Source organism: Phoca vitulina, unplaced genomic scaffold (assembly GCF_004348235.1).
Source record: "Phoca vitulina isolate PV1807 unplaced genomic scaffold, GSC_HSeal_1.0 scaffold21, whole genome shotgun sequence".
Taxonomy (NCBI): domain Eukaryota; kingdom Metazoa; phylum Chordata; class Mammalia; order Carnivora; family Phocidae; genus Phoca; species Phoca vitulina.
Window position 1 is genome coordinate 24,440,953 of NW_022589724.1, and position 16,947 is coordinate 24,457,899.

At 47.5% G+C, this 16,947-nt stretch overlaps 1 pseudogene; it reads right to left on the minus strand.

The window, feature by feature from the left end:
• Nucleotides 1-3,964: 3,964 nt before the first annotated feature.
• Nucleotides 3,965-12,070, minus strand: LOC116641345 (annotated as a pseudogene).
• Between the last annotated feature and the right edge of the window lie 4,877 nt (nt 12,071-16,947).

The following is a 16,947-nucleotide window of genomic DNA, read 5'->3' on the forward strand; positions in this document are numbered from 1 at the left end:
CTGTAGCCCCGAGCTCTCCCACGGACCTGGGTTTTCCAGGTTCTTCCTCTTGCTGTGTCCCTGAACTCAGGACTCAGCCTGCCCCCCCAATCTGGTCACCAAGCCAGAACCTGGGGGTGATGGGTCATCCTTGAGTCCTTTCCCTTTACCCCCAGCTGGGGGGGGAGGTCATCCAGCCTTGTTAAATTCTCTTTGAAATGCTTCTCACAGCAGCTCTCTCCATTCCTCCTGCCACTGCCCTGGCCAAACCACCAGCCTCTCTCACAGGCTTGTCTGCAATAGTCTCGCCCTGGCCTCTCAGCCTCAGGTACATCCCCCATAGACCCCACGGTTTCTGAACCTAAATCCCAGCATCCCCCAACTTTAGAGGCAGGCACGGGCAAAAGCTGTAAGATAATAACTCTTGCCCATTCGGGACGTTGGTAAGACTTAATGAGCACTCAGTGGTACTGGTGGCCCAAGTGTATTTAGCATTTATTATGTGTCTAGCACCATGCTGGGCAATTTACCTGATGGTCTTAGTTAATTTTCACAGCAACTTTGTGAAATAGGTAATATTATTATCTCCCATTTTACAGATGTGGGGAGTAAGACAGAGAGTTAAACCGGATGTCTGAGGTCAGAAGACTGTAAGCGGTGGAGCTAGGATTTCAATGTGGGTCTTCTTGACGCTCAGGTTGTGCTCTTGATGGACCGTCTGTGCTGCCTCTGGAGGTGCGGGCTCCAGGGGGGCCTGCACCTGGCCCTAGCAGCAATCGGGGCTGTGAGCACCCGTCCTCTGCACTGCAGGGCTATCTGAGGCCTCCGCAGGGCAAACTGGGTCGGTAGAGAGGAACTTCAGGCCACTGCTGCTCAGAGTCCCACCAACCAATCTTTTTTTTTTTTTAAGACATAATTCACATACCATAAAACTCACCCTTTGAAAGTGTGCATTCGGTGGTTTTTAGTCTATTCACTAGGTTTTACAATTATTATCACTATCTAATTCCAGAACATATTCATCATCCCCAAGAGAAATTCCCATACTCATTAAGCAGTCACTCTCCACTCCCCTGTCCTTTGCCCTCCCAGCAACCACTGATCTACTTTCTGTCTCTATGGATTTACCTTGTCTGGACGTTTCATGGAAGTGCAATCACATCACATGTGGGCTTTTGTGTCTGGGTTCTTTCACTTAGCGTAATGCTTTTGAGGTGCGTTCATGTCATAGCGCATGCTAGTACTTTGTTCCTTTTCACTGCAGAATAATATTCCGCTGTATGGGTACGTCCCATTTTGCTTATCTGTTCCTCACTCCATGGATGTTTGGGTTGCTTCCAGTTTTTGGCTACTGTGACAATGTTGCTATGAACGTTTGGGTACAGGTGTTTGCATTTGGATTATGTACAAGTGCACACGTATTTTTTTAAAAGCTTTTATTTATTTGACAAAGAGAGACAGTGAGAGAGGGAAAAACAAGCAGGGGGAGTGGGAGAGGGAGAAGCAGGCTTCCTGTGGAGCAGCGAGCCCGATGTGGGGCTCGATCCCAGGACCCTGAGATCACGACCTGAGCCAAAGGCAGATACTTAACAACTGAGTCACCCAGGCGCCCCATTGTGCACAAGTATTTTTAATTCTCTTGGCACACCTCGGTGTGGAATTGCTGGGTCATATGGTAATGCTATGTTTAAACTTTTCAGGAAGTGCTTCCCAAAGGGGCTCCCAACAGCCATAGTTTTCTGATGGGGTGGGTATCCCTGCTGAGACATGAGCAACATGTGTGGGACCCTGGTTAGGGCGCTCTGAGCCCACAACTCTTCTCAACGTTTATCCCCAAGAGTCTGGAGGTCAGACTCTTCCCATTTGTGACCTTGTTTAATCCCCAAAGATTCCCAGGAAGAAAAGTATTGTTTATCCCAATTCATAATTGAGAATATGGAGGCTCAACATGGTTAGGTAATTCGCCAGTGAGGGGCAGTTTAGTTTTGAACTCAGCTCTATCTGATTCCAAAATCCTTGCTTTAAACCCCAAAATTACACTGCCTCTTAGTTGGCCCAGTAAAGCCTGTGGGAAGAAAAACCAAGTGAAGAGGAGGGGCTTGGTGAAGCAGTGGTTTCTTCCGATATACCTTGGGCCTCTTGCCCTTTTGTTCCACCAGCTACTGGGGCTGTCCTTAGGAGGGTGGGGGATGGGAGTATGACTGGGCTCAGATCTCTCTTGTAGGCCAAACATGCTGGATCAGGTGGGAGAACTGAGGATCCAGAGAGAAAAGTGTCAGGTCCAAATCAGTGGTAGAGCTAGGATTTGACCTAGCTATATTTGCATCCGTGTGTGTGTGCATGTGTTTATGTGTGCCAGTCGGGTAGCAGTAGATGGCATGGCAGAAAAGGCCAAGCTATGTGCCCAGTTGGTAAAGGTGGATTTAAGTCAGGCCCACCAGAGTGCGTGGGGTACAGGAAGACTAATCCACTCCTATCTGGGTACCACTGTCCCCATCCAGCTAAGGAGGAATAGCTATGGATGGCCAAAACTAGGACATGTCTACTTTAAGGGTTGTATGAGGCAGTGTCCCTAGGGAATGTCTCTGCAGAGCCTCCCAGTGCAGATACCCCGGAAGACAAGGGCATAGTTCTGTTCTAATAATCTTTTCCTGGAGAAAAGAGTCACTCTGACAGGAAGAGGAGCACCTGAAAGAAGAAGTTTGGGATGCTGCCCACTCAATGACAACAGATAAGAGTAGATGTCCAGGGCCTGTCTTGAGAGGGATTTGGTAGCCATGGTCCAGGATACCCAATTTGCCATCCCATCTGGGACCCTAGAAGGACCCCATCAGCATCAGCACCAATATTTGGAAGTAAGCAGGATCTTGGGGGCAATAGGAAGGGGGGGACTTGGGATACTGTGTCCCACTTGGCAGCTTGGTGAGGGTTAAGGAAGTTCCAAGGGTAGAGGGGTGCTGGAAGATTTAATGGGGAAGGACAGGACCCCACATTCTTTGTGGATGAAGGTGGTATAGCTTAATGGGTCAGAGCTTGGATTCTGGAGTCAATTGCCTGGATTTAAACCTCCATGAGCCTCAGTATCCTCTTCTGAAAAGTGGATATCATAATAGTACCCACCCCAAAGGAGTTATTGTGAGGGTGTAGAGAGGCATAATGTATCCTAAGCACTTGGCAAAATAAGCACCCAATTAATGGTAGCTAAAATAGTTTAATACACATGAAACTGGGAGAAAGAGGCTCAGGGGAGCTGCCTGGGCATCTGAAGATGCAGGCAGGGTTCTAATTGGGCTCTGTCTTTGGCTTGGGTAGAGAATAACTCAAAAGCAGGAGTGCTGTGGGGCTGAGTCCCACGTGGTGCCTCCCCTAAGTTGGTGCCAGCCTCTGATTGACTTGTGTGCTGGGAGGACACCAACAACACCTATTACTTTTATAGCCTTGCTATATGCCAAGTCCTGTCCTATACTCTTCATAATCATTCACTTATTTAATCCACACAACACCCACTATGATAGGTTATGTTTTATTATTTCACTTGAAGACGAGAATATTCAGGCATAGAGAGATTAATAACTTGTACAAAGACACACCTATAGTAAGTGGAAGAACTAGGATTTGAAAAAAAGCAGTCTACCTCCCGAATCTTTGCCTTTAAAAGCCAGTAGAGTTTACTGCTTGTACCTGGCTATGTTGTCTGGGGCTGGGACAACTGATGAGTGGATCCACATGGAGTCTGGGGAAGGCTGTCAAGGGGATAGGGAACAGCCAACATGGCCCAGGGAGAACCCCAATTCTTTTCCACTTCAGTCATCCCTGATGAAGACTTCTCTGGTATAAGTTGCCCATTGACTTGTATTTCTTTTTTGTCAATCACTGACGTTGTTGAAGGCAAAGACCCTGGCTGGTTAACCTTGTTTTTTTTGTTTTTGTTTTTGTTTTTGTTTTTTGATGTCTGATCTTATTTATTTGTCACTCTTAGAAAATCTCATTTTTGACTGGACTCAGACTTAGAGGTAGAAGCTCTCAGAGAGGACAGCCTCCATCTCTTGGCAATCTGTTTCTGGCATTTTTCTTTGGCCTCCTTCATTCTCTTGGCCAAAAGTTCAGCATATTCTGCAGCCTCTTCCTTATTTTTCTTAGTGCACTGCTTCTTCAAAGCAATATGCTGACGTTTGTGCTGGAGGACACGTGGAGTGACAAGACTTTGAATCTTAGGCGCTTTGGTTCTAGGTTTCTTACCTTCTTTGTTTAGGCGCTTTCTCACAACATACCGACGGACATCATCTTCTTTAGAGAGATTGAAAAGTTTGCAGATTCTGCTGGCTCTTTTGGGTCCCAGGCAATGAGGCACAGTAGTATCAGTGAGTCCAGGAATATCCTTCTCCCCCTTTTTTTTACAATGACCAAGTTGAGAACACTGAGATTGGCATTCACAATGCAACCCCAAACAGATTTGTGCTTTCTCTCTCCAGTCCTCCTTGGTCTATAGCAGGAATGCCCCTTTCTCAGCAGCAGGCAGACATCGCTATGGGTCAAGACACCCTGCTTCATGTGGAAGCCTTGTCTGTCATTGCCACCACTGATTTGGACCACATAACCCTTCCATTCTTCACTCAGAGCATCAGCAGCAACTTCTGTGACCATATGCTTCTCATAAAAGTACGAAATTTGCGTTCATCATCCACTTCAATGAGTTTCTGGAAGCCAGTAGCTGGGAAAGAGATGTTCAGCTTCACCCTGAAGCAGACTACCACCTCCGAGGTGCCACGAGAAAGAACTAACCTTGTATGTCTTGTGCCTAGTATAGTGCTGGGCTCATAGTAGGTACTCAGTGAACAGTAATTTTTTACTGTTGTTTGTTGATGATACAACTCTTATTCACTATACTCTTTGAAATTAGAATTTGACCTTCCACCATGAAGACTTATACACATGGTTTTAGAAAGGCTCAATCTATATATAGATGGGTTATGACCCACATATGAATCTCTCAGTCTTGGGTTTATGAAATAATTTCTGAGTTCATACACTGCAAGATAGAGACTCTAGCAGAATCTTCCTTTTTCTGTGAGTCAAAATACTTTTATTGTGCCATATCCCCCTCAAAGACCTCCCTCCACCTTGAAAACTAGCTTGAATTTGTCTCCTACAGATGCCAATGTGGAGACAATCTTGTTGTTCCATAGGAATGATAATGGTCACTGCCATTTATGGAATACTTACTACTTTCCATAGCAGCTTCAGCTTAAGAGTCAAAGTGGGCAAGACTTCTCCTGGCAGTCTAACCAGCACTAGCTAGGATATAGAGAGCCACATCTCAGGACCTTTATTGTATGTATGTATTTATTATTTAAGTAATCTCTACACCCCATGTGGGGCTTGAACTCATTATCCCAAGATAAAGAGTCACATGCTCTTCCAACTGAGCCACCCGGGCACCTCAGATCTCAGGACCTTTAGTTTCTGATCTAGGGAGGTTTGAGATGGTCAAGTCTAGCTGAGGGTCAATGGAGGCTTATGCCAGGCTCCATGGGGGCTGTGGGAAGGAAAGGTCCTGCCAGTAGAAATGTGTAGGAATATCTGTGTCTAAAGAAACAATCTTAATGCTGAACCAGATATTCCAGTTGAGAAGCAGAAACCAAAGAAGCTAGGACACTGATTTTGGAGTTATTCATCCATTCAGCAGATATTCATTGAGAGTTTCTTCTTTGCATAGTCTGGGGATGGACACATAAATCACCAAGATAGAAGAAACTACTGGGGTTTACAGTCTAGACATGTGTGTGAATCCTGCTTCTCCGCCTCTAGCTGTGTGAACTTGGGTGAACCAATAGCTTCTCTAATATCAGAATCTTCATCCGCAAAATGGAGATGATAGGAGCACCTGCCTCAATGGTTTGTTGGAGAATAACTGCAATAATGTATGTTAAGGGCTTAGGACAGACCCTGGCACACCATTCATGCTCAATAAATGTGGGATAAAGACTTTCTCTTTAAAACATTTCTCAGGTCCTGGCCTGGGATGACCAATCCAGGGAAAGGGAGCTTGGAGATGCCCCCAGGGCAAATGAGCAGGGCTGCCTCTGGACCACTCAACAGTCTTCTCTATAAAAGAATCTCTTCAGATTCAGAATTTCCATGGAATCAATAACTTTGATCTCCTTGTGGTCTCAATATCCAGATAAGTATCCCCCTGGACTTCCTGGTTATAATATGGAAGGAGCGAGCTTGTGGTGCAGAAAGCTGAAGAAAAAGCACAAGTCAGCACCACGGACAGAGAATTGATGCTGTCCGTGGTCCTGATAGCTTTCAGGCAGTCTCAGGAAGAGTGACCTCATGGGATGACTGCCCCAGCCTTCAAGAATTCCCCCTCTATGCTAAGAAAACATGGCAGAAGCCACTTCCCACAATTTCTATGAGAAACTTGTATAAAATAATAATAGTAGGTAACCTTTTCTGAAAGCCAGACTCTTTCACTTAATCTTTACAATTACCTGTGAGGTAGGGATTTACCATTACAGTTCTATAGATGCAGAAACAGAGGCACAAGTTAAGAAGTTTTCCCAAGTTCACAAAACTAATGAGTGGGCAGAGGTGAGGTTTAATCTCAGGCAGTCTGACGCTAGAGTCTTCTCTTTTAATACCACAAGACAACTCCTCTCAGAGTCAAGCTGAGAGAAGAGTATGCTGACAGTTTATCAGCAAGAGGTCCCACATAGATTTGTGGCCAGGACTGTACAATACCTTGGCACAGCAAGCTGTGTGTTGTGGGACACTGTTTTATTGTTTTATTCTTCCTCCAGAGGGAAAGTGAAGGAGAGATGGGTCCTTGTCAGCTTTTTTCAGTTTCCTCTAGACCTTGTTTTGGAGCAAGTGGAAGTCAGTAAGTTGTGACAGTGAGGGCTTTCTTCACCTGCCCAGGGGATTTATGATCTTTCCTCTGCTTCGGTGTCTAGGTTAGTGGATAGACAACTGTAGAACAGATGAACTGTAGTTTCTCTTCCCTCCTCCCACTTCTCTCTCCGCTGACCACTTGATTTCTAGGCTGAGCCCCCATTCTGGTTCAAGTTCCTGCTGATTTGGGATCAATTCCAAGACTAGCCTGGCTTCCTATGGTTGGAATCCTCCCATAGAAGGCTTCCAGGATCCTCCCTTTCCAGAACCTGGGAATCTGGGCTGGATTACTCTAATGTGGTATACATCTGGGAAGGCACCTGATGCTTCAAGTCAGCAGTACCCTGAGACCCTGCCCATCCTACTCCAGAGCACTCTAGACATGGGCTATAGTCAGATATGGTTTCATCCTTACCTATCCCTATGCCAGCTTGCCCTTGTTTCCTGCCAGGAGCTCCTGGAATGCTGGGAAGCTGAGGCTACACAAAATATGACTTTCCTTTCCCCCTGCCCCTATGGCCACCTCTGGAGGTTTGCCTTTGGGCACAAGGGTTGCCCTCCCCACCACTTCCTCCAATAGTTAAAAACAATTTTTAGAAAATTGCCAAAGGGTTTCATGATCCATTAACAGGCTGTAGGACAGACCCAGTAGAATATGTGTGTCTATTTTAGTGACTCTCAGAGATGTTTTGTATGTGATTACTTTTATGTATGTGAGATGTGACTCCCTATAGGGATAAATCTGTATGTTTTCCTTATGTGATTCTGTGTGTGTGTGTGAGAGAGAGAGAGAGAGAGAACACAAGAGCGAGCGCAAGCACACACTGGCTCCTTGGGTGAGACTCTATGTCATACCAAGGAATGAGTCTCAATCTCTCTCTCTTGCAATATGCATGTGTATGTGTGTAATCTGTGCCTAGTATGTGTTTTTCTGAAAACCTGGAGCATAGTTCATTGGGTGTGATTGTGTGCTCACAAGATGAGGTACATCTATGTCCATCTATGCCTTGGCATGATCATGTGCATGCATGTGGGCATTCCCATCATTTAAATGCCTGTCCCTCTGAATCATGGTATTGTGAGACATAGATATGCCAGTGTCTGTGGGGTGTGATACTGACATTGTGCCAGAAACCAGCTCCCTTCACCTGACCAAGTTTCTGACTTTTCTCCTGAATGGCAAGTTGTTTCTTTGAAACGCTTCCAGCACCTGGCTTAATAGACCTTCCTGTGAGCATATTCCCAGTTCCGCACTGCTCCCCAGTGACTGGGGACCTTTTGTCAAGCACATATGAAATTAAGTGAAATAAAAATCATATTAAAAATTATTACCATCTAACAGCCATTAGTCTGCACACTGCTGTCAGCCTGTGATGGATTCCTCACTTACTTCAATGAATGTTCTAACGACAGTGATAAAATCACTCAGAAAAAATAGAATAAACTGTTAACCCTCTACCCATCGACACTTGTTTTTCTTTGAGAAAAATAAAATAAGGGATGTTGGTGGAAGGGGTTGAGCCGTATGTGACTTTTAGACTAAAAAATTGGCTGGGTGTGGGGTTCTGGGCTTCCCCCTCTGAGTTTTAGGAGTGAATTTTGCTCTAGACTCTAGGCATCAGCTCTAGTTTCTGAGCTCTGGGCTGAGATGTGAGGTCTGATTTACACTCTGAGCTGTATCTGAGTCTGGTGAGATAGGGCCTAATTCTTATATTTTAGACTTTAAACTAGATTAATTTATATTAAAAGATTTATTTAGCATCTACTTCTGAAAGGAAGGCCCAGGTGAACAATAAGATGCTTTTGAACTGAGGCAGTGGTGAGGGGATGGGAAGATAGGCAGCTAAGAAAGATGCTAGAAGAGATGGAATTGGCTAACAGGTTTTGTTTGCCTGATTGAGGGCAAGAGAGAGAGGAGAGAGTGAGGCATCATGGGGTGTGCATCAGAGAAGTGATGAAAGGTTGGAGGACATTATTCACTGAGATAGGGAACAAGTGGTCCTTCTTTAGTAGGAGGGAAGAGTTCAGTGTCAAGTTCACTGAGTTTGGGGAGCCTCTGGATACCACAGGCGGCTGTGGAGGAGGCTGCTGGACCTCTCCAGCCCCATAGATGGTTTGTGCTGGAGACAGATCTGGGTAACCGTGGCACTCAAGTTGGGGGAAAAACCAAGGGAGCTGATGAGACCATTCAGGGGGTGTCTGGAGAGAGAAGAATCCCAGGGACAGTAACTTGAGGATAACCAGCCATTGAAAAAGTTCCAAGAGACAGAAAAGGAGTGGCAGGGAGGAGGGGTGAGTACAGGAAAATGTGATGTCACAGAGCTCAGGGAGAAAGAGTGTTTCAGAAACCAGTAAGTGGTTGCTAGAGTAAAATGTCACACAAAAAAAAAAAAAAATCAGATGGGAGCTGAAAAATGTTAGTGGTTCTAAGGAGGTCACTGGTGATTGGATTCAGAGACGTGAGAGGAGTGAGGGAGAAGTCGGACACACATGGACATTCACATGCCTACTCTTCTTCCCAAAGAGATGGTCCCTGATACAGACATTTTCTCTGGGTGGGATGGCTGAGAATCAGTTTACCCAAACACAGAGGGATGGATCTGCAGGTCTTATCACATGATCTGAGACCCAGGCTAACTTTGTTCCTGTCTGCTGAGCCCTGCCTTGGCCTACAGAGACAGGGTGTTGAGCCTTCTTGGTGTCACTTGGTGACACTCAGAGGAGAAGGCATGTGGAGCAGGGGCTCCTACCCCAGTCCTCAGGCCCCCAAAGTTTCACCGGTTCTGTTAGTTCCTCTGGAGGTGGGCTTGGGACTCCTTGGGTGAGAGCAGTAGCTCTTGAGGAAGTTAGCAGTGCATGAAAGATGATCCCATGGAGTGTGGGAGAAATCTCTCTCCTGGATGACCTGTCACTTCCCTTCTCATCCATGAGGCACAGACCCCAGTGAGCCCCTTGCCCTCTCCCCGAGTCTCCCTTGTGAGAGAGGCAGGCAGGGCATATACTACTCACAATGAACATGAGACACCCAAGTTTGAGGGAGGAAAGGTGATCCATCTGAGGTTACACAACCAGCCAGAGGCGGAGTGGGGACTGGGGCCATTTGAAGATGTTGTATGATCTTCCCAAGCTAGCCTGGAAGTGGTGCTGCTGCTGGACTTCCATCTACTCCCTCCCCTTTAGCAGAGAGATGTTCCCCGTGCCACTTCTGGGACAATGTGGACCTACATTTGCCAGGAAAACCAATCAAGAAGAATGGATGATACATCAGTGCCTTGTTTCCCCTGTAAACATGACATACAAACATGCATACATGGCCACACCAGTAGGACTCATATTCTTTCCCAGCATTGTTCACTTTCCCCCTTTTTCCTTTATAGGGCTGGGATGGTGTCTAACCTTTTGGATTCAGGCAACCAAACCCATTCTATCTGGCTTGGGCTCAAAGGAGATTTTTTTTCTTCAGGGACCAGGGTGTTTTGCAAGAGTCCAAGGACAGGAAGCACAGCCCAAGGAAGGGTCCGAGAGCCACTGGGGTCCCAGGAAGCCTCACCCTCCATCTTTCTTCTCTGTCAGGAGCCAAATGGCCTCTGAGTTGAATATCTCTGTGTGCTTTTGTTTCATTCTCTCTGCACTTGGTTCTCCATGCCTGTGGACAAATGGGGCTGTCTAAGAATTCTGGATTTCCATGTTGCCTGGCAAACCTAGACTGCTATATGTCCCTCTGTCCTGGGCATATGTCCCATGTTCCTGGGACTGAGAACCTGATTGGTCCAGGCTGGGTCAGGTGTTCATCTGTGGCCCAGTCAGCTATGGCTGGAGCCATCATAATAATAATATTGATGACAAGGATGGCAATAATTAAGATGATGTAATGATAACAGCCAACATCCATTAAGTGCTTACTACACACTGTTTCAAGTGCTTTACGTGTATAATTCCTCTATTTCACACAACATTCCTGTGACAGGCCCTGCAGTTTATCGACCTCACTGTACAGATGAGGCAGAGAGAATTTAAGTGACATGCCCAAGGTCATACAACTAGTGTGTGGCTGAGCTGGACTTTGAACTTGGCAGTCTGATTGTAACATCTGTGTCTGACCACTATACTGTGTCTTGAACATGGCTCCCAGGCCCATCCCTGGAAGGACGACTTTAGAGTAAGGAAGTGTGAGCTGGACAGACGCCTCTAGACTTGTCTGCTATATTCAAATTCATAGACGGTCTTTTGCAAAGACCAAAGTGGCCTGGGCAGATGCCAGGAGTGGGGTGGCCTCAGGCATAGACAAGAGGGGTTTGGCTATGGAAAACCAGGCAGGCGCCAGCCTGAGATCGCAGAAGGAGCCCAGCATGGCAAACTGGGGTGTCAGTGAGGGATAGGCCTGGAAACTTCAGTTTGAAGCTCATGGGTACACTCAGGAATGGGGTGGGGCATGAGATTCATGCAACAGCCACAGCTTCCCAACACTACCCTAGGTATGAAGGCCTAGGTATGTCACTGGGTCAGGGACGCATTGGCTTAGGCCTGTGCAGGGTGGAGCCTCAGGGACAGCTGGGAGGCTGGAGATAGCAGGCTCTGACATGGGCAGGCAGCCCCACTACTGGTCCATGCCATGCCCTTCTGAGCTCCAACCCTGAGGTTGACCTCTTGTCCTGAGTTACTGACCTATCTCAGTCCATGTGTATTCATGATGTCCATGACCAAAGTGTCCTTATGGTATCCTTCTTATCCCTGAGGAGTTAAGACAACATGATGGGCTTGAGTCAGAAAGTGACTCAAGATTTGATCTGAATTCTGGTTCTATCACAATCAGCTAGGGAACTTGAGCCAAAGTCTTCTTGAGCCACTGCCTGCTCAAGTATAGAGTGGGGATGATGATCCATACCCATGAGAGGAGGAACTCGGATAACACATGCAAAGTGCCTGCCACAGAGTAGATGTTCAATAGGTATTGCTGATATTATTGAGATTAATCCCTTTGTACCAAGCTTAAGTCCTGCCCTTTCCATTCCCAGAAACACCTCTCGCCAATTTCTCTGCTTTGTGTAGCTGGTAGCTTGGCCCAAGGGCTGAAGTCTTCTGTAAGATGCTGAGCAAAGAGGTGGTGGTTGGGGGGGCGGGCATGCAGCTCGTGTCCCATCTAGATGGTGTAGTCTCTGGAGAGACAGGCTTACAGCATGTCACAGCCCACAGACATGCTGGCCTCAGGCCATTCCCCGATGCACTGTGAGGAACTGTTTCCCAAGCAGCACTGCACCCAGGGGCATGCATGCCTGGCTCTGGGCAAAGAACAGGGCCCTTCTCCATGGCAGCTTCTGGCCTTTGACCCACAGGGACAGGAAGTCTTCTGCATTGGTTTCCTGGGGCGATTTTAACAAAGCACCACTAATTTGGTGGCTTAAAATAACAGAAATTTATCCTCTCATGGCTCCGGAGTCTGCAATCAAGGTGCCAGCAGGGCCAGCTCCTTTTACCGGCTGTGAGGAAGAATCCTTCCTGCCTCTTGTGGCTTTTGGAAACTGCTAGCAAAACTCAACACCCATTGGCTTGCTCTGCGTCTCTCCTCTCTCTGCCTCTGTCCTCACGGGGCATTTGTCTCTCCTCTTCTTGTAAGGATGAGGCCCAAATTGGATTAAGGGTCCACCCTAATCCAGTATCATTCACTTTAACTTGATTACATCTGCAAATGCTCTATTTCCAAATAATGCCATATTCACAAGCACCAGGTGTTAACACTTTAATGTATCTTTTTGAGGGACACGATTTGACCCATAGGACCTCCTAAGAGGGTCCCTGAGACCCTGGCAATGTCTTACTGAAGACTAAGAGTAGTAGTCAGAGGGAGGGAACTGCGAAGGAAGTACAAGGGGGTAAACTTGACGCCTTGAGAGCAAGGGTTGGGTCTACATAGGGCCTGAGTTAGGAATGCAAGGGGATGACCACTACCCCAAGAACCATCCCAGCAGTGAGACCATCTCAGGAGAAGTGGTCAGAACTGTGAGCCCCAGGGCTGGGACAAAGCTGCTCCTTCTGGCTTGGAAAAGTTGTCACATGGGTGATGGCCTCACCCAAGATCTTGGCCTAAGTATTTCTGGTGGTGTCTCTTGGGATGACTTTCAGCTGTTCAGAGACCCCTCCTAGGGCTGAGGTCTTATGGGCAGCTCTTCACTCATTCATTCATCAAATAATTCCTATAGGCCTACTACATGCCAGGGATTGCAACTGGTGTGGAGGTAGCCTCACAGAGTAAGTCATTAATCAACCACTCCAGGAACCACTGGTAAACAGTGATAGCATATATATGCTATCATATATAGCAATATATATATATATAGACATATATATGTCTATATAGATATCTATACATATATATATCTTCAAGGAACTATAAAAACATGTAATAGGGAGGCCAGATTTTGATTGTGCGGTCAAGGAATTTAAGCAGAAATATAAGGGATTAAGAAAGAGCCAGACACACGGGGAAGGAAGATTGGGCCAAATATTCTAGGTTGAGAGAAGCACAGAGTTCATTTGAGGAGAAAGGATTTCCCATTAATGGCAATTTCCAGGTGGGTGAGATGGTGTGAGAGAGCTGTCAGGTGATGGTCAGGTGAGCCCTGAGGGTGTGACCAGGAACCAATAAACAGGTTTGCTCCAAGTGATGTGGATACTGGCTAGCTTTAGGATAGAGGGTGCACTGAGCCGGGACTGGTGCCTGAATCCTCCTCCATCCAGTTCCCTTCCTCTTACTTCAGCAAATGTTTACTAAGTACCTCCTGGGGATCAAATAAGGAACCAGAGCTCCTGAGCTCACCAGGGATAGGAAAGGGTTCCATGCTCAGCAGAAAGCTGGAGTGCTGCGCAGAGAAACACAGATGGGGACTGGTCACATCTGTGGGGCTGACATAGTGGGGACAGGAAGGCTTCAGGATAGACCTTCCCACTGAGACCTCTTTGATGGTGATAAGGTGCTCTGATACTTTGGGCCCCCAGATTTGCTTCCTACCGTGACCCGGGTTGGTTCAAAGACTACATGGGGCCAAATTTGTAAAGTCTCCGAGGCACAATGGGACAGCAGAGCAAGGATTGTGCAGTGGGGTTGAGAGGTAGGACTGTGGTCCTCTCTGGGGGTCTGGATGGTGTTTGGGTCCCATATGGGCTGGTTATCCTACTCAGTTAAGGAGCTGAAGACTTGGGCCAGAGACTAGAATTGAGCTGGTGGGGAAATGTAGTGGCAGGTAGAGCCTGCTGGGGTGGAAGGAGGAATTGGTGGGGGTGTGCATGCAGCAAGAAGATTTGAAGAGGAGGTTAACCATTGCACAGAGCTCTGGGAGTTCCTGGATTCTGCTGGCTCAAACGGCTTCGGGATTCTCACACTCCCTGGAGAGAAGAGCATGGCTTTGCATCACTGAGAAGGCCAGCTGATTAAGGGAACCTGGGGGGTCAGGATGATTCTCATTCTCAATCACAAATAGTAGAGTGCAGTAGAATCACGTCTGGATTGCCCCTGAGCTCCATCACTTAAAAGCTCTGACCTGGGACAAGTTCTTGGCCCTTTCTGGTGGGTTTTCTCTATAAAATGAGGATAGTGCCATTTTGTCCCCAGGAGTTGCTGTGCCTAGAACAGAGTCTAAAGCACTTGGTAAATGGCTGGGTGAGTGTGTGGTGGTGATGTGAGTACTCCTGGGTGTGTCTGAAGCCTGTAGGTATGTCCTGGATCTGTATCAGTGGCCTTAAGGGGAAGGTGGAGGTTGGTATGAATAGGTTGAGGGTGAGATACAAGAATATCTGTCACCTCTGGGCACCATGGACTCACAGCTGAGCTGTGGAGAGATGGCATACAGGTAGGAGCTGAAGGACCAGTTCCATGGGGGCTGCTGGTGACTTGGGCCATTGGCTGAGCTGTGTGGGCCCAGAGAGACCCTTTCTCCCAAATGGGCATGAGCCCTGCATGACTTCAGCTCACTGAGGGTTGCAGGGGATGCTGGGGTCCTTTGGTGCCAGGAGGACTTGCAGCCTTGTTGGCATCAGGGTTAGCCCCTTGGAAGGGACACAAACTTCAGCAAGGCAGAACAGGACAGTGTGGTGGGTGATCTCAGGAACTTGTGCCACCCCCTGCCCAAACTCCAAAGCTACCAGTGTGCATGTGGGGATCTAGGGGCTGTGCCAGGGAAATGTGGGTCATGCCTGTGAGAGCGATCCACTGGAGACACCAAGATGATGCCTGGGGCACAAGAGTGAGCACCCAGGGTGAGAAATGCAAGGAAGTCCTCACTGTCACATGCAAAAGCATGATTAGCACCTGAGGGCGAATGAAAGCTTCCTTACATTTTGCCTCCTAGGCGCCTCACTCCTCTCACTCTCATCCCGACAGTGACACATTCATCTTGCACTTGCCACTTGAAGTCACCAAGTGTTGGACTGAACTCATGCGCAGACTCCACCAAGCTGATTCCTCCCAGCCAACGGAAGGGAGCAGCGTAATTCTTTTCTTTGCAGGTATGAAAACACTTAGTCCACTCTTAGCAGATTAAGCGTGAATGGGAATTCACTGGCTGGAAAAAAGGACAAGTCCGGGGGAAGAATGGCCACGGGCACAGCTGACTCAGGGCCCCAGTGATGCGACCGCTGGATGACTTGAGCCATGTAGCGCAGTGGTCATGTGCTAAGGGCTCTGAAGCCAGACTGCCAGGCTTCAAATCCTGGCTCTGAGCCCTGGGGATAGGTGAGTGGTTGCGGTTCTTAAGCCCACGTGCTTCAGTTTATTCACATGTAAAATTGGCACAAGGATAGGACCTACAGGTGGGGAGCTATGAGGAGTCTGCAAGACGGTGCCTGTTAGGCACGGCTCTCCCCTCGCCCTCTGCATTTTGGGCTCAGGATAGCTGACCACTCCTGGGCCCCACCTGCGGGGAGTAGGGAGCCCCAAGCTAGACCTTGTTCTCATTGGCTGCAAGCCCAGGGGGTGGAGCTTATGGGGGAATGACGTGATGTGTAAGCCCCCCCTCCCCCGCAGTGCTGAGTTTGTAAACATCTTTATGATTTTTGGCACGTCCATGTACTCCCCGTTTGATTATTTTCTTAGTGCATATTACAAATTGACCTTTCACTTTTATAATAATTTAAGAGGAAAATTTACCTTACTGTGGGAGGCACTATGGTTATGAAAGATTCAAAGTCATCCCAGGCACTTACTAGCTGTGCGACTTGGGGACAGAACTTGCCATCCTGTGCCTCAGTTTCCTTATCTCTTCATCAGGGATAATAATGATCCTACCCCATAAGGTCTTCTGGTGATTTGATGAGTGAAAATATACGAAGCTCAGAACAACACCAGATGGACTGTAAGAGCCAGCTACGTCTTAGACATAATATTACCCTTATTGTTATTAAGTGGAAAACCAGCATTACTTGCTATGAACGGAGGCAACCATAAAAATAACTATAATGAACATGCAATAGCGTTATTAAATTCCAGCCGGTTCCTGCAGCCTGCAGAGGGCTCCAACCCTGGGGCCCGCAATCTCTGTTTATAAGGGTGATTTGTGGGTTTGGAGTGGCGTTCCACAAGCCAGCACCAGACAGAGACTTTCTTCTTGACCTGGGCAGAAGGTCCGAAGACACTTAAAAGGGAGACAACTTCCCTACTAATAATACAATGGGCTTTGCCGCCCACCAGAAACCCATGCTCTGCCCTCTGGGACGCACCTGTGAGGAGCTGGGCAAGGACAGACAGATGCTCCAACATGGGTTAAGCTCCAGGGTTTTGCCATTTGCCAGCTGTGTGGCCTGGACAGGTCTCTCCGGCTCTGTGAACCTTAAGTTCCTCCCCTGAAAGTGAGGCAAACCAGGTACCCCTCCTAGGGCTGCTTGAGGAGTGATTAAGATGAAGGGATCAAGGACTTACCTCAGTCCTGGCCAGATTCCCAGGCTCTGGTGTCACCTTCAGTGAATCAGGGAGGACTTCAAGCCCACATCTGGGCTGGAGAAAAGAGAGGACAGCAACATTTAAGGGTGTGATTTGCAGACACCAGTGGGTCGGGCTGTTTCTTCACAAGCAGCTCTAGGTTCACA